Source organism: Lissotriton vulgaris, chromosome 3_1, assembly GCF_964263255.1.
Source record: "Lissotriton vulgaris chromosome 3_1, aLisVul1.2, whole genome shotgun sequence".
In the NCBI taxonomy this organism is placed as follows: Eukaryota; Metazoa; Chordata; class Amphibia; order Caudata; family Salamandridae; genus Lissotriton; species Lissotriton vulgaris.
Window position 1 is genome coordinate 351,851,588 of NC_141689.1, and position 25,716 is coordinate 351,877,303.

Below are 25,716 nucleotides of genomic sequence, written 5' to 3' on the forward strand. Positions count from 1 at the left end.
AGTACCCGGATCGAATCAGGGTGACGGAAACGTCAAGCCGTGTGGCACATGAGACTCGTGTTCGAGATCGTCCGCGTTGGAACCGCTGATGAGGGGGAGCAGGATCCGCGAAGGTTGGGGCGTCAGGACAAGCAGTTCAGTCGTGCTGTGAAGGGGGGTCCAGAAAGGAAGATCCTGATTTAAGTGGATCGAAACGTCGTCGACCTTCCAGCGCAATCACAGGTGCAACACACGAAGTGGTTCACGAACAAGACATTGAACCAAATAAATACGAACTCTTGAAAGTTACATGGAACCACTTTGTATCAAATATTTCACTGTATAATTTTGCACCAGTCACCTTGCGCCGCCCACGCTGCTCACACTGTCACATGCGTCGCTACCTTGGTTTTCACTGACACACCTTGAGCACCACGTGCAATTTGGGTTGTTCTCAATTTCATCAGTTGTATATTGCAGTGCTGTAATAACTGCGAAATGCTCCTTCCTTCTTGTTTTCTCCCTAAAATGTTTATATAAATGATGCCTTGAGCACATGCTATAATCATATAGAGTCTCCTTGCTTCCTTATGGATAATGTTGTATTCATATCCATTCTAACTGCCTTCAAATAATACCAGTTGGGATACCATATGTTTCTACTCTTCATAGTTAGTGGCAGCATTTTATCCACTGTATTTCTTCAGCTTGTAATGACTCAATTCAATTTTTTCTTTATTTGGCCTTCTGTAGACAGGTAATAAAAGATACACATGATAACAGACATCATTAAGGTCAAACTTATCGGAAAAAAATTACAACCACATTTTCCATTTAAAATATGTACGATTACAGACAAAAAACGGTAATTAGGTCGTAAATAAAATGATGATGCAAATAGACTAGATCCGAAAATAGCAGCAATTATTATCCAATGGCATTTAGAGGTTGAAATCAGTCATATAAACGAGTTAGCAGCAGCAGTAAACACTTTAGCAGCAATACAAATGTAATATATACAGAAATTAATAAAGTGCATTGATATTAAAACAGCATGCTCCTTCTCTTTGCTAAAGTGCACTTCAGAAAGCTCACAACAGCAAAACAAACATCACGATCATGGAGTTGCTATATGAAAAACACAGCCGCTTTACACTTTAAGACTTTGTGCCTGCGCAAAAGTGGTATTAAAAATTTCCTAGTGAATGGAAGATAAAATTGACAGAAAAATACAAAATGTAAAATGGTTTGGCATGAATGTTCATCACAAGGACAAATGGTAATAGATTCAGAAGAATACTGGCCCAAGGGGAAATATATCATACAACGGAATGACCCCAGCCTAAATCTTGTTAACAAATTCCTTTGTGCAGATTATTTACATATAAAAGATACGGGGCAACAGAGGGAGGTACTTGTATGAGACAATAATCCCTAACAGAGGGTTTAGATACTTCACGCAAGTCCCTAGACAATTCTTTGTGCTTTCGAAAACTATCCAAAACCCTCTGGTGATCTCCTTTACCAATAGTATCTGGGTGCTCAAACATTGGGGTATAGCCAAGATCCGTGAGGCAGGTTTTGATATATTGGAGCCAGATTAGAGAGGCCTTGGATGCAATTTAGACAGTCTCTGATAATATCCTGATTGAGATCAATGTCTTCATGTGTCCAGATAGAACACCATGTGGCTAGAGGTGCTGCATTTATTGTATCTTGAACGTAATCAAGACCTAACTCCAGATGGAGGGAGAAGTGCGGCGAAGAAGGGGGAACACCCAAAGCTCTGAATCCTTACATCCCCAGATGCCCATGCCATATGGTAAAATCGGGATACATTTGCGATTATAAATCTCTAAAATAAGGGCTATGAGCCTTTTGCCTATGAACGTAGCAAGGGAAAAAGTGGTACCAACTGCAAGTGTAAATCGTGTTATTCTGTTTTTCATGCAGGTATGCCACATACAACCCTCATCGAATTCCAGGCCAAGATACGGGAAGGAACTAATCCTATCCAACTTTTTGCCCTCTATCTTCAGACTGCAGGATTTGGTATTCTTAGGGCCACAAATCATTATGAAGGTTTTCTAATAATTAGGCTCCAGCCCCAGGTCCTTCATATAACTGACATAACTGCCAATGAGTTTTTGTAGGCCATTCGCAGTCCTTGCCAGAAGGACTGCGTCGTCCGCATAGAGTAGCGCTGGCACAGCCTTTTTCTCAACTTGCGGGACTTCAGCCTCAGCTGTAACTATGAGTTTCTCCAATTTGTTGGTATAAAGGAGTAATAGGATTCGTGCGAGAACGCAACCTTGGCGCATCCCTCGCTTAATGCTTAACGACTCTGAGCATTCTCCCGCATTGCCATACCTCACTGAAGCAGAGAGATCATGATGGAGAAGCCTCAAAAAGGAGACCAAACCTGTATCAACTCCCATATTTACTAAAATGTCCGATAGCTTAGGGAGTGAGACAAAGTCAAACGCTTGTCAGATCCATAAATGCCAGGTGGGTAGAGGTGCCCATCGCATATTTATATTTAGCCAAGATGAGGTGAAGATTAAGGCACTTTTCAATTGTGCCTAGCCCTTTCCTGAATCCATACTGACCCGGGGACAAGATGTGTTTGGCATTAATCCAGTCCAATAGGCAGTCTAACAAGGCTCCCCCAATTATTTTAACGGAAGAATCCAAAAGGGATATCGGTTGATAACATTTAGGATCGTGCACGTCACATTTTTTAAATACATGCACTATAACAGGTGACCGCCAGGACGTTGGCACACCCTCACTACAGACTGAATTAAAAACTGCGGCGAGGACCGTGGACCAGAATACTGGGTCTTCCTTGAATAAATGCACTGGGATTCTGTCTGGGCCCTCTAACAATCTCAGCGCCTGGAACCCAATCACCACCGAAGACACCATCCGCCTAATGAATTCCATCCACTCTGGCTCGCCAACCGACCCATGTCCCCACCACATCTTCAACAAAGCAGACTCCATCATCGCACCCCATCTCCGCGATGTTATCAACTGCTCCTTCAACTCTGCTACCTTCCCAGAAAGCTGGAAACATGCCGAAGTCAGCGCCCTCCTGAAGAAACCCACAGCAGACCCCTCTGAACTCAAAAACTACCGCCCAATATCCCTCCTCCCTTTCCCGGCAAAAGTCATCGAGAAAGCTGTCAATAGCCAACTCGCCGCCTTCCTCGAATCCAACAACTCCCACCACCCCTCACAGAACGGCTTTCGAGCCAAACACAGCACCGAAACTGCCCTCATTGCAGCCACAGACGATATCCGAACACTACTGGACAACGGAGAAACAGTGGCCCTCATTCTACTCGACCTCTCCGCCGCCTTTGACACAGTCTGTCACAGCACCCTCATACAACGCCTCAACAACATCGGAATACAAGGAAAAGCGCTGGATTGGATTATCTCATTCCTCGCCGGAAGAACCCAGAGAGTAAGACTTCCGCCATTCAAATCAGAGGCTACCGAAGTCATCTGCGGTGTACCACAAGGATCATCACTCAGTCCCACCCTCTTCAACGTTTACATGAGTCCTCTCGCATCCATCGCGCGTCATCACAACCTTAACATCATCTCCTACGCTGACGACACCCAGCTGATCCTTTCCCTCACCAAAGACCCTAACTCCGCCAAAACCAACCTTCACGAAGGCATGAAAGAAGTAGCCGAATGGATGAAAAACAGCCGCCTAAAGCTTAACTCAGACAAAACGGAGGTGCTCATCCTAGGATCATCCCCCTCTGCCTGGGACGACTCATGGTGGCCTTCAGCTCTGGGCACAGCACCCATACCCACAGATCACGCACGCAACCTGGGCTTCATCCTAGATTCCTCACTCTCGGTGACCAGACAAGTCAATGCAGTCTCATCCTCCTGCTTCAACGTACTTCGTATGCTCAAAAAAATCTTCCGTTGGATCCCGTCCGAGACAAGAAAGACTGTCATCCACGCACTAGTCACGAGTCGACTGGACTACGGAAACACACTCTACGCCGGAATTACAGCCAAATTACAGAAAAAACTCCAACGCATCCAAAACGCATCAGCAAGACTTATCTTGGACATCCCTCGCCAAAATCACATTACCGGCCACCTGAAAGACCTCCACTGGCTCCCCGTCAACAAGAGAATAACATTTCGTCTCCTCACCCATGCACACAAGGCCCTCTACAAACTAGGGCCCGAATGCCTCAACTCTCGACTATACTTCTACACACCCACCCGCCAACTAAGATCCTCCAATCAAGGCCTCGCCGCAGTTCCGCGCATCCAAAGATCCACCATGGGAGGTAGATTCTTCTCCTACTTGGCGGCCAAGACCTGGAACTCACTCCCCACCCACCTCCGCCTTACACAGAACCACATCTCCTTCAGAAAAGAACTTAAAACCTGGCTATTCGATAAATAATGAACCCATCCCCAAGCGCCTTGAGACCCTCTGGGTGAGTAGTGCGCTATATAAATTCTGGAACTTGAACTTGAACCTTTACTATTGTCAATTGCTTTCTGGACTTCTCCTTCATTAAAAACAAGGTTTTGGCATGTTAAATTCCACTGTACAGGGGCCTCCGTGGCACAAAGATCAGCAGAGTAAAGACTAGCATAGTGTGACACCCATGTCTCGGGAGATATATGGGCAGTTACTTTGTCTGCTGGTAGGGTGGGAGATAGAACTGAACGAACAGCTTTCCAGAAAGCTTGGGGAGCTTTGGAATGGCAGGCTCCCACTATAGAGTCCTACTTCTCCTCCTTCAAGGCTGACTTTCTTTTTTTTACGGCAACCTTATACAGCATCCTACTTTCCCTGATCGCAGTCTGATCTCTGGGATTTTGCTTTAATGTCCTGCGTAAGGTGTTGTTTGCTTCTCTACAGGCTTTATCAAGCCAGGAATGGGCCCGATGTGTTAAATGCGCCAGATTGAGCGTCTCACACTTACAAACATTGTCTTTGTCTCTCGGATACCGGGCAGTAGGAAATACTACAATCCCCAGCATGCCTAGCACGGCGTGATCACGTTGTGGGAAAGTCCTATATGATACGCCCATTTCTGGAACACTGTGTTGGAAATTCTTGGCTTTGTGGTGAACGTCCCGGAAGAGGAGCGCTGCGCCCTTGTTCATTGTCTGACTGACCGGATTTCAGATGTCAGATCCTTCGCAGGTGAGCGCTGCGTGCCTTACTGGTGGAAGAGAGTACTTGGATTCGAATGGAATTTTCGGGCGTAATATATTCTGGTCCTCCGTTGGGGAGCCTTTACAGTTGACGGCTCATGCGGAGGACGGTTTTGTTCCTTGAATTTGTGAAACGGCATACGCTGTTGTATTATTCTTTGGTCCTCCATTGGGGAGCCTGCACAGTACGCGGCTCATGCAGAAGACGGTATTGGGGATCTCTCCTTTGATTGTTGTTTGGCATTGACAGCCGTCATTCTCCTGTAGTCCTCCGTTGGGGAGCCTGCATCTTGCGGCTCATGTGGAGGGCGTTGGTCACACCTGGAAGTATCAGGTGATCCAGTATCGTCCAAACATCGAGGGTCCTCCGTGGGAGAGCTGAAGGAGACAGCTCTTCCGGAGGACGATTGTAGAAGGTTGATGCAAGTGACCGCGGGGCATTTTTGTCCATGTTCTTCAACTTGCTGAAGTATTGCTGGGTATTCCAGATCGCTAGTAGTGTGCTTCTGTTCAAGGTACTGTACAATTCCCAGTGGCCTTTGGGTGACGTGACCCTATTGATATTATTTGCCTGATCAAACACTACTACTGTTTCAGTTATTAGTTAACTATATCAGTCAGAGGGGATGGTCAGGGACTTCCCAACTAGGATTTACTAAGGATTTCCAGGAGTTTAATTACGGCTGTGGGATCCATCGGGGGGTATGTATCTCACGCATTGTTTTGTTGGAAACCAAGAACTAGCTCACAGGATTCATAGGAGTATACTATAGTCTTATCCTTTCTTTTATTACAGTTGGAGATAGTTCCGGACCACATCTTCTTGAGACATAGAATAACAGGAAGAGACATATCTTATTTCAGTGGTAACATTATTTTCTTTACAGGTGTAGCATAATTGGTCATAGAGAAATTAGTACAGTGACTTATAATAGCGTAGTACTACATGATTTCTTGTTTGTCGTTTCAGGTCTCCCTCCCTGCTGTTCCCTTCCTTACCTTCCCTTGCTTGATCCTTCCATTGACCTAGGCTATTATAGCTATCCGGGCTTGGTTAGATCAAGAGGTGGGCCCTTTTGAGCATCACTCTGATCCCGAGGACTGTGACGATAACACGATGGGTCTAACAAATAAAAGTTCAATTTTGTCTAATAAAATAGCAAAACAGCGAAGGATATGGGCAGGTACGCATGGCATGCAATTACAACTATCCACCAGGGCAGAACTAATCAGTATTACCTGGGACATTTTGCTGTTCATGTTTACTGAACGCCAAACCACCCTACGCACTGCGTCCTTAGTGGTTAGTACCTGAATCGATAGAGACTGGTGGAAGAGGTGTGGCGCAGCGGCCAGGGTGCCTGACTCCGGACTACAGGATTTACAGTTCGATCCCCGGCTCCAGTGGCAGGTTAGCCCAGCACCATTTGACTCCGGGCAATAGCTTGCTTAATCTTCCCAATGGCCCCCAGCACCGGGACACCTCCGTTGGAGGTAGCTGTGCGCATTTCAAATGCTGGCATTCTGACCACTAACTTTGCCGAGATGTAATGACATTAATAATGACTGCTGCTGTGTGAGTTCTAGACCTGTATGATTCATTGTTATAATTCTACTTTCTAGTATAGGTTTAGCTCTTCTACAGTCTACAACCTGAGATTGCGAGTTATGTATAACTTTATATTTACCCTCATGGTCCTTACAATTAGATTGCCATCATAACGCATGACTGAGAAAATACAGGATGGAAGAATGGAACCAAGTCAAATGAAGAAATGAAAGAAGATGTTATATAGAATTTAAAAATGAATAGTCTGTGTGAAATTGGATTGGCAGTTTTTTTAAACTGTCTCTAATACTGATGTAACTTTAGACACATTTTACTGACCTTGTGCAGAAAAACAGTGCTGTTGTGCTACAGTTTCTAAAAGGTTAAACTCCAAACACACCTGGTGAGGGTCAGGCTTGAAGGCAATGGCCTATATTATGAGTGTCCCTCCAGCAACTGCGACTTTTTATTTTGCAAATTTAGGAAGTGCAAGTTATGCTCACCATTCCCGAGCCCCCCTCAAACAGTTATGACTCGTTTGGTGTACCCGCTTTGTGCAATTCATACCTGGCTTTGAAGTCACACCATTGTCAGACTTCTCCAATCCCTACTATTGAATACCTACAACTGATCATGGCACCCATTAAAGACCCTAATGGCCTCCTCTGGCAGAAAACCCTGCCTCTGCTACTGTTTGGTGCATGCATATACCTCAAATATGGACTCTGGATGAACCCTTCGGAGTGAAGCAGCGTGCGTTTCAGATCAGCGTATTTATTATTTCCTGCAATCCACCGCACAGCCCAGTGTTGATGCTGTGAGACAGAAATAACGGTAGCATTAATGTGTGTGAGCTTCATGTTTAACCTAGAAGTCCATCTAGAAACCACACATAAACGCAAACCCTTCCCCATATGTCCATTTTATGAACAATTTGGTGCATACCTGATACCTTTTTAGGATGCTACAACTCTCTAGGGGAACCCAATCACCCCCAGGAGACTGGGTATAGATACAATGTATTAATTGCAAATTCGACCCATGATCTTTCAGGATGGTCTTGTGTGCTTTTCAGACGATTTGGGACCGAAACTTCGACGTAGCGATCACCGCAGTTATCTAAATGATAAAAGGTTCCCTTCTGCTTCAGGAGTATTATTGTGTATCTCAAGGACTATCTAACTGGCTGATCCCCGAGGTACTTTGGAGCTCTTTGGTTTGGACTTTCAATATTGATAAAATTGTTGCCACAGGCAAGTGCAATTCGTTGATTTATTTGTTTTTGACCCTGCATTTGTAATCGGCATCTATTTGTGTAATTATCGTATTTAATAAATTGTATTTGATTTTTATATAGACTGAAGTACGCCTGACACATGATCTATCCTTTGTTCTGCTAGTGGTTGTGGGTCACAAGGTTAGCAGATACAATTTTTACTGCTATTCTGCGAGCAAAAAGAGTATTGACAATTCTCCTCCTCCAGGGGATACTTTTGAGTGTTTACCTTTTTAGGATGGTCATTTACATCTTCGCCTCGAGTAGATTTGACCTTTACGTATTTCTTTTATTTCTGTTAATCTTATGGACCTAGACAATTTCTAAATGCACTGTAAAGCTGCAACTTGCGTCTGTTTCTGACCCCAAAACTACCCTGGTGAACCTCCAAATGTCAAGAGTGAACACAGGCTTAACGATACCGCTCCAGCTCAATAAATACACACGTTTCTGAATATGTAGGGCAAGGGGAACGCAGCCACAGAGCTGTTACTTATTTACTGCTCGGCAGCTACCGCAGCTACGCCAGCTGCCTGCTGAACATTCGGGTGAAGACATGTTCGCGCGTGCAGCCAGCACAGGAAAGGAAGTGGCACGCGCCGCTGTCAGGAGTCAGCAGCATGCACACACGATATCTCGCTGCAGCATGCCACCTCACATTGGCGGGCAACTAGCAAAGGCGCCCTAAAACCCTGTCTGAACTTCTGCTGGGACATCTTAAGGACTTTGGGGGCCCTGGGCCACACGTATTTAGGGGGACCCTGTATAGAATAGCTTTGAACTTAAGATCCAGTATCAGCTCTTTCATGCCCTCTTTGGCCAGGTCGCTGACAGTGCATAGGCACACTCATCCACATTCGGAATGTGCTTACAACTAATATTCGGGGGTTGTGGTGTGTGTTTTCAATACTGTAAAACTGTTGCAGCTCACTAATATTACTGCAAATAATCTATTTGACACCCTCCCATTTCTCTTAGGTGAGGTGCTGTTTTTATCTAAAAGAAACTTTTTTTTAAGAATGATGCATGAAACAAACATTTCTGTGCAAAATGTCTGTAATCGACTCTCGCACATCAACCCCAGTACCATGTAAATATGCTCTTTATTTTCAATAAAAAATTACTGAAATAAAAAAAAAAGAATAAATTAAAGTAAACAGTATTTAAAACAATCTGTTTTAGAATTAGTCAAGGTCATCAAGGCAAGACTCTCTGCAGAACAGAATTTACTCTGTCAGGGGCCCCTGAAAGGCTGGGGCCCTGGGCCAGAGGCCACTTTGCCCATGCATTAAAACATCTCTGGACTTCTGCTTAACTAGTCCAATATGTTTTAAAATAAATTCAGCAAGCCACTGTGTCCCCGGGCAGTAATGTTTTTTAACATGTGCAGTGTTGCCTCCCGTAAAAAAGACAGCTTTTTTTATTTAGTGGTTTTGCATAGGCTGGGTACACCACTACATTACTATGCTGCAGTTGAGCAAGAGCCTGGATTTTTAAAGGCGAGGAAGTTAAAGTCCAGTCGCTACAACTGTACTAAGATTGGACTAAAGGTTACATAAATGCCTGAAAAAAATCAAGGGAGTAACAAAGCAGCAAGGATAGGTTGGGGACAGTAGGAAAAGATAAACGTGGGATACCTTCAAGTTAGTTCTCATTGCTTCCCTTGACTTTCGTGGGATATTTGTTGTAGAAAAAGGCAAAGAACTGACTTGAAAAACCACATAGTCTTGCATGGTGGTCTTGTGACATGATCCTTGCCGAACCAAGAAGGTCAGCTTCCTTGGTTGTTGATAGAGAGTGGGCATTCACAACGCATCCACAGTGCATCCACTTGCAAATGTATGATGATGTTGTGTATGGGACACAGTCTCATTCATTGTCCCTCCCTTGCTGGAGCTTTACAACAAGCTTTAACGCAGTGATTCACATAGCAAGAGGGCCTATTCAAAGACTGCATTTTGTAGTACACTTAGTACTACAGCAGTGCTACTAAAGTAATACAAAATGATATTCACAACTCTGCAAGTGTAAATCTCCACTTCCACCTGTCCTATTTTTTTGTGGGGGATCCTCCCACATGTAAGTTTACTACTTAGTACTAAATGTGAATGGTTTCGGAGGGTTGCCGGAAAAAGGGGAAAGCTTACTATTAAATGGGAGGGGTTTAGGGAGATGTAACAAGGGTTTTTGAGGGATTAGGGAGGGGTGTAAGGAGGGGCATAAACCCACCCACAAAAGAGTACGCCCATTGCTATACCCAAACTATACTTTTAAAGTTACTAAGGCCAAAAGTGACCCAAAACAGTAATAAATTACACCACCTCAAAGCTGTAGTAAGTCCTGTATAACACAAGACAAACGACTGGTACTGCAAGACCCTGCCATAGAAATTAATGGATTAAGAAACAAAAAGGGTCTTGGCTCCTAAACTCAGCAAGGCTAAGCCAATATAAACTATAACAAACAACACACTTGCCAGTGCTGGGAAACTTATTTTCACAACCTGTTTGAATCTATAGTGTACAAGACTATGGCATGGACACTTGCTTTATAAATTGCAAACTTTTATTTTGATCTTGTATGCCTTTTTAGTTCTGCATCATTATGATTTTGTGCATGGGAATACAAAACATTCTATGTACATATTATATACAAATACGGAATACAAATAAACACACAATATGGTATATACAATAAATTCTCAACTTACATACAACGCATTCTTGGCCATCCATTCATACAACACATGCAACACATACACAATGGTCCCAGTGTCAAAATAAACTTTTTTGGTTCAACAAATGAATAGTCCGTTCTTTGACCTATCTGACACTTAATTGTAGTAATTGTAATGGAAGCAAAAAAGTCTTTCCACGTGTTTCCCAAGAAATTACAGGCAAATCAGGGAAATGACCCGGGACCTGGTCGGTCGACGTGTTTCGAGCCCTGTGACTGGCAGGGTTCTCCTCAGGACCAAACAATAACTCTAACGTTGGGTCGTGGCTCAAACAGGCAATTGTATTCCAAGGTGTACATATTTTGAGGGGTGTGCTGAACTAAGACTGATGGTTGGCGGGGAAGAATGTTCCGAGGGTCTGGTTCTTTAGCTGTTAATGTCGTTTCTATATCGTTTCAGGGTTCCGTGCTGTTTGGAAGTATAAACCGCCGGTGCCGATGGGGAATAGTCGCCCGTGGCTGCCGCTCCTACACGCTACGTTTTTCTCAATCTTTCGTAAAGCTTCACGCTAGTACAGCTCAGCGGTAACAGACCAAAGGGGAAGGAGCGAACGTTGCGACCAGCGATGGAACCCTTGCACTCCGTGTACTAGCGTGAAGCTTTACGAAAGATTGAGAAAAACGTAGCGTGTAGGAGCGGCAGCCACGGGCGACTATTCCCCATCGGCACCGGCGGTTTATACTTCCAAACAGCACGGAACCCTGAAACGATATAGAAACGACATTAACAGCTAAAGAACCAGACCCTCGGAACATTCTTCCCCGCCAACCATCAGTCTTAGTTCAGCACACCCCTCAAAATATTTACACTTTGGAATACAATTGCCTGTTTGAGCCACGACCCAACGTTAGAGTTATTGTTTGGTCCTGAGGAGAACCCTGCCAGTCACAGGGCTCGAAACACGTCGACCGACCAGGTCCCGGGTCATTTCCCTGATTTGCCTGTAATTTCTTGGGAAACACGTGGAAAGACTTTTTTGCTTCCATTACAATTACTACAATTAAGTGTCAGATAGGTCAAAGAACGGACTATTCATTTGTTGAACCAAAAAAGTTTATTTTGACACTGGGACCATTGTGTATGTGTTGCATGTGTTGTATGAATGGATGGCCAAGAATGCGTTGTATGTAAGTTGAGAATTTATTGTATATACCATATTGTGTGTTTATTTGTATTCCGTATTTGTATATAATATGTACATAGAATGTTTTGTATTCCAATGCACAGAATCATAATGATGCAGAACTAAAAAGGCATACAAGATCAAAATAAAAGTTTGCAATTTATAAAGCAAGTGTCCATGCCATAGTCTTGTACACTATAGATTCAAACAGGTTGTGAAAATAAGTTTCCCAGCACTGGCAAGTGTGTTGTTTGTTATAGAAATTAATGGAGGTAGGGACTTGAAACAAAATGTTGTAGGAAATAAGGTTAAATTAAATTGCATTATATAAAATAGTTGAAAATATAAATAAATATAACAATGTATGAAAAAATGTAAAACATCCTTTTTTGAATTAATAAATTGATTTAACATTTATGTTTAATAAAATATAATTAAACTACTTTTGAAGAATTCTGTACATTGCGTTTTATAATTATTAATGCATAATCAAAATGTAATTTAGGTTCTGAATAGCTAAAAGTAATACACTTACTCAAAAGTATAAGTGTAAATTACACACGTAAACTACTAACACCTGTAATTTATCTTTGTTCAGAGGCCCATGCATATATACATTTTACAACTCTACTGGCACAGATTTTCTATCTATCTATCTATCTATCTATCTATCTATCTATCTATCTATCTATCTATCTATCTATCTATCTATCTATCTATCTATCTATCTATCTATCTATCTATCTATCTATCTATCTATCTATCTATCTATCTATCTATCTATCTATCTATCTATCTATCTATCTGTCTGTCTGTCTGTCTGTCTGTCTGTCTGTCTGTCTGTCTGTCTGTCTGTCTGTCTGTCTGTCTGTCTGTCTGTCTATCTGTCTATCTGTCTATCTATCTACCTCTGTCTGTTAGTTTTCATGCATCTTCTTCTCTCTGTGGTTTTGGACATGTTTCTGAAATTATTTTCCTCTTAAATTAGAAATAATTACAGCCACAAAAGAAAACAATAAAACATGTATTTGAAACACTAGTCAGAGTCAAGCCTGTAATAAACAAGTCTAAGTCAGTATGTGCATTGCAGTTCTCTTACCTTGGAAGCAGTTCATATTTTCATAGTGGGGGAATCAACGACTTCAAATGCAGCTTCAATGAATAGATGTAAACGGCGTACATACACCCCTTTAATCTAGGAGTTAAACAGTGCTGTTTCTAGGCAGAACAACGTTCTAATATGATGACATTCCAAATTGAGGAACAGTTTTTTTACGAAGCTGCAATTTTTTGTTCCTTATGTTGTATTCGTGAATTAGGAAGTAAGATAACTCATGAAAAGACCACTTTGTATTTCTGAAGTTTTGACAACTACATAGTAGTGTCACAGCTGTTTTTTAAACTTTCGATATTTTTAGACCTGCACATTTGGCAGAAGTGTGTATGTAAAAGACAGACAAAGCAAAGCTATTTCTGTGCGGTGTTCATAATCAATCTTAACTCTGCATAGGCATAGATGATAGGAGTCAGAAATATTGAGAAAAACTTGTATTGTGTAAAATAATGCATCATTCAGTAGTGTGTGGCATCCCCGTAACTTAGAAAAATAATGGTTAACCTCTTCTGTGCGTCACAGTGGGCGTGTGTGGAGGACGGCTGGAGGTCGTCTGAACCATGCACGCGTCAAATTCCTCAGCACTGTGGGGGAATTCTGGCTGCATCGAAGCGGGTAAGGTTTCTGCAAGGAATCGGTCTTGTATTGACCTAATAACCGTTTGCATGTTCTCCACACTGAATTTTAGACTCTGCTGATGTCTGTAGCCTATATACCATTTTGGGTTCTCATGCATTTTTCTTGAAATGACTCGCAGTGGCGGCTCCTCCGCTAAGGTAGAGGAGCCTAGCCCCACTGAACAAAAGGAAAAATAAATGAGAATAACTATTGTTATTATCATTTTAGTTTTCCAATTTCAACAGCGGCGCTCGGGGTGGGGCTGGCCAGAGCAAGGGGAGGAGTGGTTTACACTACCTTAGTGTGCACGACTGCTTGGCCGGTCCTCTTGGGCCGGCCAAACAGCCCTACACACTTTGCATCTTCCCCACCAGGCTGCACTACACAGCCTGGTGAGGAACATGCAAAGCCTCCCTTTCCACGGTGCTCGGACTAATCACACCGTTGCATTGCAGCGTTGTGATTGTCTCAGGGAAGCTTGGGAGCTTGGATGCCTCCTACTGCCGGTCTGGACTGCAGGAATATAAACGGAAGATGATGGAGGAGAGGCAGTGGCCGGCCATTACTGGTAAGTATTTTTTTTCCTTCGTCTCTCCCCCCGCCCTCCCCCGGCCAACCACCCAGGTCCTGCTTGTGCACTGGATTCTTGTACCAAGGCAAACTAAAGAGTAATCCTTCTTCTGTATTATGTATATATAAGGGATCCCCTACTGCCAAAGACTATGTATATACTCTTCAACAAATTTTGGGTGTTTTACCGGTAACGCTTTCTCAGTATTTGGCTGACACACAGATCCCAGGTCCCAAGTGACATGTGACATGCATTAACAAACAAGGTGCATACTGTCCCGTCTGAATGATGATTGACTTAGCAGCTCTTCAGAAGTTGTGTTCATATGTTCAAACCGCTGAAAGGTAAGCAAGGCACCAAAACTCAAACCTCTCCTAACAAGACTATATGGAACCTCTCTGGGTTGGTTGAAGCACGTCATTTTGCATGCGAAGCATCTGTACTGCTTAGCCCATGGTTGATGCTGATCAATGAATCTCTCAGAGATGTCATCTATGTACGTATTTTGTGTGTTCGGTAGATCTATAGTGGAAACCTATTAAAAAGGCAGCGTAGCAGTGAGAAAGGCAAGCACAAATTCAACAAGTAATAGGAGAGGGAACTGGGTTGTGGATGGTTAATGCATTGTGATGTAGTATTCTTTCAAGAGGGGAATCTTCAACCCTTTTACTAAGCCCTGGAGTGGTCGTGATGGATATGGGATGTTGTTCCAGATCCTGGCTGCACAGATGTAAAAGGTCTGAGGCCTTGTTTTGTCTTCTTTACACTCCTTAGTCTGCAGTCTGATGGTGTCCTGGCTTCAGGTGTGCCCGACATTATGGCCTCGTAAAACGCAGCTGGTATTTAAGATGTTATGGCCAGCAAGGTGAGAAAATGGAATTCCATCAGGATGGAGTAATGCGATTATATTTTTTCAGGCTCTGGATGAGACGTACTCCGGTGCATAGTGTCGTGTTCATGCTGTTGGCTGGGCGGCACACCAAAACACTGGACACAGGTTAGTCGGGCATTTCCTTTATTTTCATATTGTACAGCGTCCCGTCAGCACGTCCTTACTCGTCCCTGTCCTAATCATTGTCTGTCCCCTTTCCTGTGTCGTCACCGGATCTGGTGTCCGGTGGCCTGGTCACTCTGTCTGAGGACCCACAGGGTCCTAACGCCCTACTGTCCGTCGCCCACACTGTCGGAACACGACATCTCCCCCCTTGTTGCAAACAAATGTTCGTGACACATTTACCATAGTCCTCATTCACAGTCATATTGATGGAGGTGAACGAAACGAGAGAGAGAGAGAGAGAGAGAGAGAGAGAGAGAGAGAGAGAGAGAGAGAGAGAGAGAGAGAGAGAGAGAGAGAGGGAGAGAGAGTGAACTTGTCACTCTACATCTCTTCAATGAGTCTCTGTTATTTACTGAATGTCCTTCGTGATCTAGTGTCTCCATCGCTTCCTTGTCCTCTATCTTTCTCCTTCTATGTGGCTGCAGTTGCCGCTGCCATTTCTTCTTCATCCGCCTTTAGCTCCTTGAAACGCTATCTTTTCCTTGTTGTTTGTTGTCAGTCGGAGACAGCCATTATCATCGATCCTTTCACTTTCGTCACCGCCAGTGAATCTTTGGAGAACCTGTTGTCTGAATATCGATATTGTTTCTTTCTGTCTCACCACCTCTGGTCCTGGCCGTGCAGTGTCTCTTGCCTTGATCTTCCTTGGTGGCGCCTGTCCGCTCTGCTCATTGTTTGTCTTTGTCCTTTCCTGCTGTTTCTCCTGCGCCAAAGTCCTGTCACGTTGCTCCTTTTTACCCATTTTATTTCCTTTGTCTTTGTGTCTTTCCTTTTGTTTTCTTTTCTTCTATGTTCTCCTTTTCTCTTTTCTCTTTCTTTGGTGATCTTTGTCCCTCTTTTCTTTGTTAATTCTCTTTTCTGTCCTTTCCTCTATTTGGCCTTATCTCTGGCTTTTCCTTTATTTATTTATTTATTTATTTTTTTTTGTCCTTTTTTTTTTTTTCTTATTCGGCCTCTTCTGGGCTTTCCTAGTCTTCTTCTTCTTTATTTCCTTGTTTTCTTATATTTGCATCCTTCCTGCAACTTATTCTTATTTTTTTTATGTCCGTCCTTTTGTTTTCTTTTCTTTTGTCTTTATTCTTTCTTCTTTTCTTCTTCTTTTCTCTTTATTTTCTTCTTATCTCTTTATCTTCTTTCTGCCTCTTTATTTTCTTCTTTTCCCTTTATCTTCTTTCTTCTTTTCTCTATATTTTCTCTTTATCTTCTTTCTTCTTTTCTTCTTCTTTTCTCTATATTTTCTCTTTATCTTCTTTCTTCCTCTTTATTATCTTCTTTTCTCTTTATCTTCTTTCTTCTTTTCTACTTTTTCTTTATGTCCTTTCCTTTCTGTGTTATTTCTCTTTTCTGTCTTTTATTTAGCCTTCTCTGGTTTATTTATTTAGCCTTCTTTCTTTATCTGTTCGTTTCTCTTTTATTTCCTCTTTTTCTTCTTCTTTTGTTCTCTTGCTTCATCTTCCTTTCTCTTTTGTCTCTTTTCTTCCCCTTATTTCTTCTCCTTTTGCTTTGTTTTCTGCCTTTTTTCCTTTGTATTTGTCCTCTTCTGGGCTATCTTTGTCCTTTTCCTTTTGTTCTCTTCTTTTTCCTTGTGCTATTTATTTGTCTCTTTATTTTACTTCTTTGTTTTCTCCTCTTCTTTATATCTCTTTTCTTTTCTTATATATGCCTCTTTCTGGCACTTATTTCTTCTTTCTTTTCACTTTCTTTGTATTCTTGCCTTTTGTATTCTCTTTTGGTGCCCTTTGTTTTTGTCTGTTCTTTGTTTCATCCACTTTTTCCTTTATTTCCTTTATTTCTTCGATCTTTGAGCTGTGCCTGACTCTATAAAATGGCCGCCGACGTTTCCTTTAACTTCATTGGCTCCTGCGCCTGTTCTTAAGATGGCCGCCGGCGTTCTCGCGAGACTTCGCGTCCAATCAATGCGATGCCTGACTCCAAGATGGCCGCCGTCTTTTTCTTCACGGTGATTGGTTCGCGCGCCTGACTTCAAAATGGCCGCCGAGACTCTCGCAAGAGCTCGCGCCAATTTCCTTTAACTTCGCGCTTTCTACACGGCGCTTACCGGAGCCAGCAGTCTTCTTCTCCTCATCAGTCGGGGTGAGCTCCCGCTTTGCTGCATTTCTTCAGGGCACTTTTTCTTCTTTTCTGCACGACGCGATCCAGGGTGGGCTCCTGAATTAAGATCGCCAATTTTCTTCATCCGATGGGCACACGTCCGGTTCACTCCCTTCGTCGCCAGTTGTCGTGTTCATGCTGTTGGCTGGGCGGCACACCAAAACACTGGACACAGGTTAGTCGGGCATTTCCTTTATTTTCATATTGTACAGCGTCCCGTCAGCACGTCCTTACTCGTCCCTGTCCTAATCATTGTCTGTCCCCTTTCCTGTGTCGTCACCGGATCTGGTGTCCGGTGGCCTGGTCACTCTGTCTGAGGACCCACAGGGTCCTAACGCCCTACTGTCCGTCGCCCACACTGTCGGAACACGACACATAGGATGTCATTAAGGGGTTCCAATGTGGAGTTCTGGAAGCCATAGAGCAGGGCATTATCACCATCCAGATTTAAGGGTATGAGGGCTTGAACAGTAGTTCTGGAATAACTTTCTGAAAAAAACAGTTCGATCAGCTTTAGAAGAGAGAGCTGGTACCAGCAGACCGTCTTCATTTTTGGCAACACGTTCCTCAAGGGTGAGGTTGGTGTTCAGAGTGAATCCAAGTGACTTGGCGTTTAGAAAAAGTTTAGGCTTGAAGTCTGCAAGGTTCATTCCATTGGGTTAAGTTTGTACTGTTTCTTGTTTTGTTGTTGTTGGTAAATAACAGGAATTCTGTCTTGATTGGGCTGAGCTTCAGATAGGCACTAAACATCCAGATCTGGATGATGTGCAGCCAGTGCTTGAGGTGGTAGATGTCTGAATCTAATCGTGTGGAGATACTGTATCTGTCAAGGGTATTAAGCTATGTAGAGCTGAATATAGATGCTGAGAAGCGTTAATCCCCAGCATGGACTGCCTAGTGAGGGATGACCTTAGGGGTTTGAGTCAATTATAAGCCGGGATCAGAAGACAAGAAGCTGCCAGCGGTGCATATTTGAGGGAAGAGGATACTTCCAACACCAGACCTGAGGCAGATCTAAGTACATTAGATGAACCTGTGCTGCAGACACAGTTGCCTATCTTTCTGTTGGAGGAGTTAGAGCTGTCCACTATTGGGCAGATAATAAGTCTGCAGAGCATGCCAGAATTCCAAATTGTGCTTGCTGCTAAAGCTGACCAAAACCCAGTAGGAGTGCCTTACTATGGAAAGGTTGTGTCCGAATGCACTGGCACAAGGTGAAATATAATGGTTGCCTGAAGCTTAGTTTTCAGCATCACCAACCCCAGATGTTTGGAAGGTCTGAACAATCTCAGAAGTATTCCCAGGTTGCCAATCCCTAAAGAGATGGGTGTCAAGGATTTCACCTCTCTGGCTGGGCATCTGGAGGGAGGAACTGTCCCTTTTCCTCTCGTTGCAGAAGGAAAGATGTGGTACTGGGATGCCCACCTTACAGAGGGCAGGATGGTTAGGTTAGGTGCTTTCATATGGAGGCATCAGGGCACATTATCACTACTAGACCATTTAAGGAACCTAACTTGATAGCAAAGGTGAAGATCACCAGGGTTCTTGTGATACTTCCATAGTGGTAATCTTTTTCAAGGTTAGCCAGCCAAGGGGAAGATAGATGAGGACTTGGCATCTACGCCTTTGCTCTCTTTTGATGTGAAGGCTTAGGAAAATAATTTACTTCCTTACTACAACACTTGCAAAGCTATCATTTTTTACCAGGGAGTGGTCATGAAGTAGTGATTCCCTCATGTACAATTAATCTCAAAATATATGTTCTAGGTTTGCATTGGCCCCCAAAGGCACTTGAAAAAGCTTCATCTGCACTCCAGTGGAAGGGTATGTGAGTGCACATTGAGGGAAAGATAAATACTCTTATAGGGATGAGGAGATTGTATGAAAGTGCACCAGCATTGAATACTTAACACCTGTGAGCAGTATTCCTGCTGGGTCTCTTGTGTGAGCACAACCGACCCCTGCCCTCACCACTTCTTCAACAAGGCCGACGCTGTCATCGCTCCCCACCTGCGGGACATCATCAACACCTCCTTCGACACCGCTAGCTTCCCGGAGAGCTGGAAGCACGCCAAACTCAGCGCTCTCCTGAAGAAACCATCAGTGGACCCCACGAACTCAAAAACTACCGCCCCATCTCGCTCCTCCCGTTTCCGGCCAAAGTCATCGAGAAGACCGTCAACAAGCAGCTGGCCGCCTTCCTCGAGACGAATGGATCCCTCGACCTCTCGCAGTCTGGCTTCCAGGCCAACCACAGCACCGAGACCGCCCTCATCGCAGCCACCGATGACATCCGAGCCCTGCTCGACAACGGAGAAACAGCGGCCCTCATCCTCCTGGACCTCTCCGCGGCTTTCGACACTGTCTGCCACCGCACCTTAGTGCAGCGCCTCAGCAATGTCGGAATCCAGGAGAAGGCACTGGAGTGGATCATCTCCTTCCTCGCCGGAAGGACACAGAGAGTCTGCCTTCCACCGTTCAGATCAGAAGCCACCGAAGTCATCTGCTGCGTACCACAGGGATCATCGTTCAGCCCCACCCTCTTCAACGTCTACATGAGCCCCCTCGCAGCCATCGCACGCCAACACAACCTCAACCTCATCTCCTACGCCGACGACACTCAGCTGATCCTCTCCCTCACCAACGACCCCGCCACCGCCAGAGCCAACCTACACGAAGGGATGACAGACGTAGCCGAGTGGATGATGACCAGCCGCCTGAAACTGAACTCAGACAAGACGGAAGTCCTCATCCTGGGCTCCTCGCCATCCGCCTGGGATGATTCCTGGTGGCCCCTCGCCCTGGGCAGCGCCCCCAAACCGACAGACCACGCACGCAACCTGGGCTTCACCCTGGACTCCTCCCTCTCCATGACCAGACAAGTCAATGCCGTCTCCTCGTCCTGCTTCAATATCCTGCACATGCTACGTAAGATCTTCCGGTGGATCCCCACCGAGACAAGGAAGACGGTCACCCAGGCCCTCGTCACCAGCCGACTGGACTACGGCAACGCCCTCTACGCCGGAACCACCGCCAAGCTCCAGAAGAGACTTCAGCGGATCCAGAATGCCTCAGCGAGACTCATCCTCGACATCCCCCGACACAGCCACATCTCCGGACACCTGAGAGACCTGCACTGGCTCCCGGTCAACAAGAGAATCACCTTCCGTCTCCTCACCCACGCGCACAAAGCCCTTCACAACCAAGGCCCAAGATACCTCAACAGCCGCCTCAACTTCTACACTCCTACCCGCCAGCTTCGATCGACCAGCCACGCCCTCGCCGCCGTCCCCCGCATCCGAAGAGCCACAGCAGGAGGAAGGTCCTTCTCCTACCTGGCCGCCAAGACTTGGAACTCCCTCCCGATCCACCTCCACCTGACCCAAGGCCACCTCGCCTTCAGGAAGCAGCTCAAGACCTGGCTGTTCGAGCAGTAGCGGACCCTCCCTCCCCAAGCGCCTTGAGACCCTCCGGGTGAGTAGCGCGCTATATAAATGTTTTTTGATTGATTGATTGATTGACAATAGGGTGAGACTTAGTTATGAGTATCCAATGCCTGTTGTGGACCAGATGCTACATCTTTCCACGTGGATAGATCAGATGGTGGAGGTCAGAGGCCAGGAACCCACCATATGCTGTGGTGAATGCTTGTATTTTGCTGGACTCCCATCAATGAGCTAAAATTGTCTTGATCCTGTGTAAAGGACCACACACAGTGCATTGCTTGCTTGAAGTCCAGTTGGAAACTGGAGCATGGACATGGCAAATGAGCCTGGACAGGAACTGCAGGAGTAGGTGCCCAGACATCTATTTTGTACTTCAGTGCAGCCTTGACCTTACCTTGCCCTTCTGACCTCGTCATGTTTTGTGTTAGCTGCTTGGTATTACCTCGACTCGGTAACTACCCTTTCTTTGCTTGTGCCTTCTGTTCATTCTACACCCTTTCTCTGTTTTACAGCTCCAATTGGCATCCTTTGTTGCTCTCAGCTTCCCTTTTTCAGATCGTTTGTTCCTCTTACTGCTTCTTTTTGCATATTGGTCTCTTCTGTTCATTTTTGCCTCCGACTTGCTCCACCGATTGTGTTTTCTCATCTTGCTGCACACACCAGGCTTTCCCTCTTTATCCAGACGCACTTTCCCACTCTTGCTGAGCCCACCCAACATCTCCTGCGTTCCTCCTACTCCCCAAGGCCCTACTTAATGGAGCCCGTAGCGCAAATCCATTGAATTGATGCCCAGACATCTCTCTTCTGCTGCAGATTGACCTTGACCTCACCTTGCCCTTCTGACTCATGTTAGTGTCTGTCTCCTGCTGTTTGTCCTGATAGCTGCTTGTTCAGAGTCCGACTTGGTAATTACTCTTTTTTTACTTGTTTCTTTTGATCTATGTGCCTTCCTCTATTTAACTGCTCCTTTTTCATCCTTCTACATCTTTTGCTTCTCTTACTGCTCCATTTGATCTGATTTGTCAGTTTTTGCTCCCCAACTTGCGCCGTCGATCGTGTGTTCCCACCTTGCCACTCCCGCCGGAATTTCCCGCTCTTGCTGAGCCTGCCCAATGCCCCCACCGGTCGGTCCTCCCACTCTCCAAAGCCCTACTTAATGGAGGTGGCAGCGCCCGTGCCAAAGTCAAGTTCATCTAGGCTCACCCACTCCTGAACCGCTTCCACCACCAGAAGCCCTCGTCCAAATGCTTCCTGCAGATACCCCACTGGAGAACTCCACCTGCTCAACCCTGGATGGCACCACAAACGCTGCTGCAGAGCTGCACCTCAATCTACAGTGGGCTCCTTTGCCTGCTGGTATTTCCACTTCACATGCCTCCACACACCAACTCCCATCACCCACACACACACACACTGCATCCTTCCCAATGACGTTGCTAGACCGTGACAGCCACTGCTTTTGCCACCCAGCGGCAGCCACATGTAGGAGCGGCGGTGTGGTGGTGGCAATTCCTATGTTTGCTGTCCCCTTCCCCAAGTCAGAGCTCAAGACCCGCACTCACAAAGCACCACAAACCCACCCCACACAATAATGCTCACTTGCATCCATGCTCCTTAACACACGCTCACTCGACAGCACTCCACCGAGAATTGAGACCTCAAAGCACCAAACCTTTTTTTCCTCACAGAAAACTGGCTCAACCCCACATCGACACTGGACATCACTGCAGTCATTCCTACAGGATATAAATTCCTACACCACGACCAACCCAGTAAACCAGGAGGAAGACATTGCCATCTTCCATAGAGACACTATCAAGTGTACCTCCTACACTGACCCAGAAGCCACCTTTATGGAGCACATGCATTTCAAGCTGCAGACAAATAGTACACCCACTATCAAAGGCACTATTTATTTATTTTATTTTTGCCATTTATAAAGCGCGAATTAATACCCAATGGCGTCTCGGCGCTAAACAATTCGCATAACTTCAGCTCAATAATAAAAGCTCCAAAGGAATTTGGTAGATGTTATTGATTAAAAAGCCATGTCTTTAAATTCTTCCGGAACTGAAGAAGTGAGGGGCTTAACCTAATGTTTTGAGGCAAAGTGTTCCATAATTTGGGTGCAGCCACCAAAAAGCGGCGGTCACCCCAGGACACTGTTTTGGACCGTGGGATCACTAGCTGGTTAAGGGAGGTGGAGCGAAGCTGTCTACAAGGTTTGTAGGGTATCAGTTGGTCCTTAAGGAAGCGCGGTCCTTGATCGTTGAGTGCCTTGTACACTATACATAGTGATTTAAACTTAATCCTATTCTGGATCGTCAGCCAGTGGTATTTTTTAATGGTATCTGATATGGCCGCGAATTTAGGTGTTCTAGAAAGCAGACGTGCTGCGGCATTCTGTGTTGCCTGTAGCTTCGTCGTGACCCTAACCTGAGCATTTAGGAATAGACTGTTACAGTAATCAAGGAACGATAAGACCAAAGAGTTAACCAATATTTTAGTGGCTGTCTCTGGCAGGAACAGGCTGATTTTCCTAATCATTCTAAGTTTGTGGTGGGCTGTAGTTGCTACTTTGTTTGCGTGATCCATGAAGTTAAGACCCTCATCAAAAATGACTCCCAAGTTCCTGACCTTAGCTGTCGGACTGGGGGGTGCTCCAAAGGCTGGTGGCCACCAGAATGATGACCAAGCTGGTGAGAGGGGTCCAAAAATAACTACCTCGGTTTTTTCAGAGTTAAGCTTGAGGCAGTTTGTAGCCATCCACTCTCCAATTTCCAGCATTCCATTTTGGAAGCGTTGTGCCACCTCGCCTCCGTCACCTTTGATGGCCAATACCAATTGCGTATCGTCCGCTTAGGAGGTTAGGCTCATCCCATGTGCTTTGATAACATTAGCAAGGTTCGACACGTAGATGTTAAATAGGGTCGGACTGAGGGATGAGCCTTGGGGAACCCCACACGGCAGCGAGAGCTGTGCAGATTGGTAAGGTCCCAAGGTGACAGCTTGTGTTCTATCTGCCAGAAAAGATGCGAGCAAATTTCCAGCAGAATGGCAGATACCCATCTTTCCCACAAGGTCGACCAAGATCTTATGGTCGACCGTGTCGAAAGCTGCTGATAAATCAAGCAGTACCAGAACTGCTGTCCCGCCATGGTCCCGAATTGCTCTGACGTCGTCTGCGGCTTTGATCAGGGCAGTTTCGGTCCCGTGATACTTTTGGAAACCGAATTGTGTATCGTCCAGCAGTCGGTATTTCTCAATGTGCTCCGATAATTGTAGATTCATGGCCTTTTCAGCCACTTTGGCTATAGAAGGGAGACTTGCTATGGGCCTGTAGTTTTTTAATTCACTTATGTCCAGGCTTGGTTTCTTTAATAGAGGTTTCAGTAAAGTGTTTTTTAGCGGGTTAGGATATATCCCGGAGCACAGTATGGAGTTACAAACTTGTGTAATGACTGGAATGATAGAGTCCATCACTGGTGGGAGGACTGAGAAAGGACAAGGATCGAGAGTGGATCCTGTTTTAATTGTAGAGACAATGGTCCTTATATGATCAGTTGTAAGTACTTTAAAGCCGGTAAAGGCATTTTCCGGGTGTGTACTGGAAGAAGGGGCGTTCGTCGTGGTTGGTTCAGAAGAAAAGGCTTGGTATATGTCGTCCACTTTGGAGAAAAAGAATTTGGCCAAGGCATCGCACAGTGCTTGTGATGGGGGGGAATAAGATCAGGAACGTTGCCTGACAATGTTTAAGTAATCTCGTATAATTGCTTGCTTGAGTTTTTAGCTTTGTTAATTTGTTCTGAATAGAATGATTTTTTCGCCTTTACAATCATTGCTTTGTAGACAGCCAACGAATCTTTATAACGGGTCTTACTCACTGTATCATACGTTTTCCTCCAATACCTTTCCATATTCCTGTTGCATTGTTTTTGTATTCTTAATTCATCAGTATACCATGGAGCAGTCTGTTTGGATTTGTTCCTGGATAGGGACTTGATGGGAACTAAAAGATTGGTAGCATGGCCAAGCCGGTCCTGGAATTGTTGTGTTGCCATGTTAGGATCGGTGGACACCAGTGGACGGGAACGGTCCAACTGTATTTTTAGATCTGACTGGTTTATGTTCTTTAAATCTTTAAAGGAGCCTAGGCCAGTGGAAATAACTTTCTTACTTGAGTGTGCCTTCATTGTCATTTTACTAAATATAGCATAGTCATCGGTCCAAGGCATTGGTAGAATATCTGATATATGCAGACCCTCAACGTTAGAAAATATACCATCTAAGGTGTGCCCCGCCAAATGAGTAGCAGAGGCAACAAATTGTCTTAGCCCCAATGTCTTCATATCTGTAATAAGGGCGGAAGTGTCACTGTGGTTATTTTGTTCTAAATAAAAGTTCATGTCGCCCAGAACCGTGAAAGACTCTTCAGTAGCTAATGATTCCAATATGGTACTTAGATTAGCAAGGAAGCCTGTCCTTGTTCCTGGGGGTCTGTATAAAAGTACCCTCTTGAAATTGCAAAGAGCAGTAAGCTTAATTCCAAACTGCAGCGCTTCGCATGAGGTGGATGGAATGGGTGCAGTTCTAACTGTGATCCGTTCTCTAGCTATAATGGCCAAGCCACCTCCTCTTTTTCGTACTCTGTCCTGTCGATAGACTTTATATCCATTTGGTACTGCAATCACTAAATCTGGGTCCGACGAATCATCGGTCCATGTTTCCGTGATGAAAAGAATATCTAAGTTATAATCGATGATGAGGTCCGCTATTTCCTGACTGTGCTTGCACAATGAGCGCGCATTAATGAGAGCCCTATTGCCTACTGAGCCCCAGGATCATACATCAGCTTCATCACCATCCTCACCGACCTCATTATGTCATAGGTACAAAAGACTTCATATTCCTAGGCAATCTCAA

General features: G+C 44.8%; 1 protein-coding gene across 8 annotated transcripts in view; it reads right to left on the reverse strand.

The window, feature by feature from the left end:
- The window catches only part of FYB1 (FYN binding protein 1), a 706,027-nt gene that overhangs the window by 338,942 nt on the left and 341,369 nt on the right, over positions 1-25,716 (reverse strand). For 3 of the 8 annotated variants that reach the window (XM_086960563.1, XM_086960561.1, XM_086960566.1), the window contains exon 1: positions 12,975-13,117. The exons of the other annotated variants lie outside the window; for them this stretch is intronic. The gene's annotated coding sequence lies outside the window, so the exon portion shown is untranslated. Of the gene's footprint in view, positions 1-12,974; positions 13,118-25,716 lie in introns of those variants that run through there. 8 annotated transcript variants of the gene reach the window in all.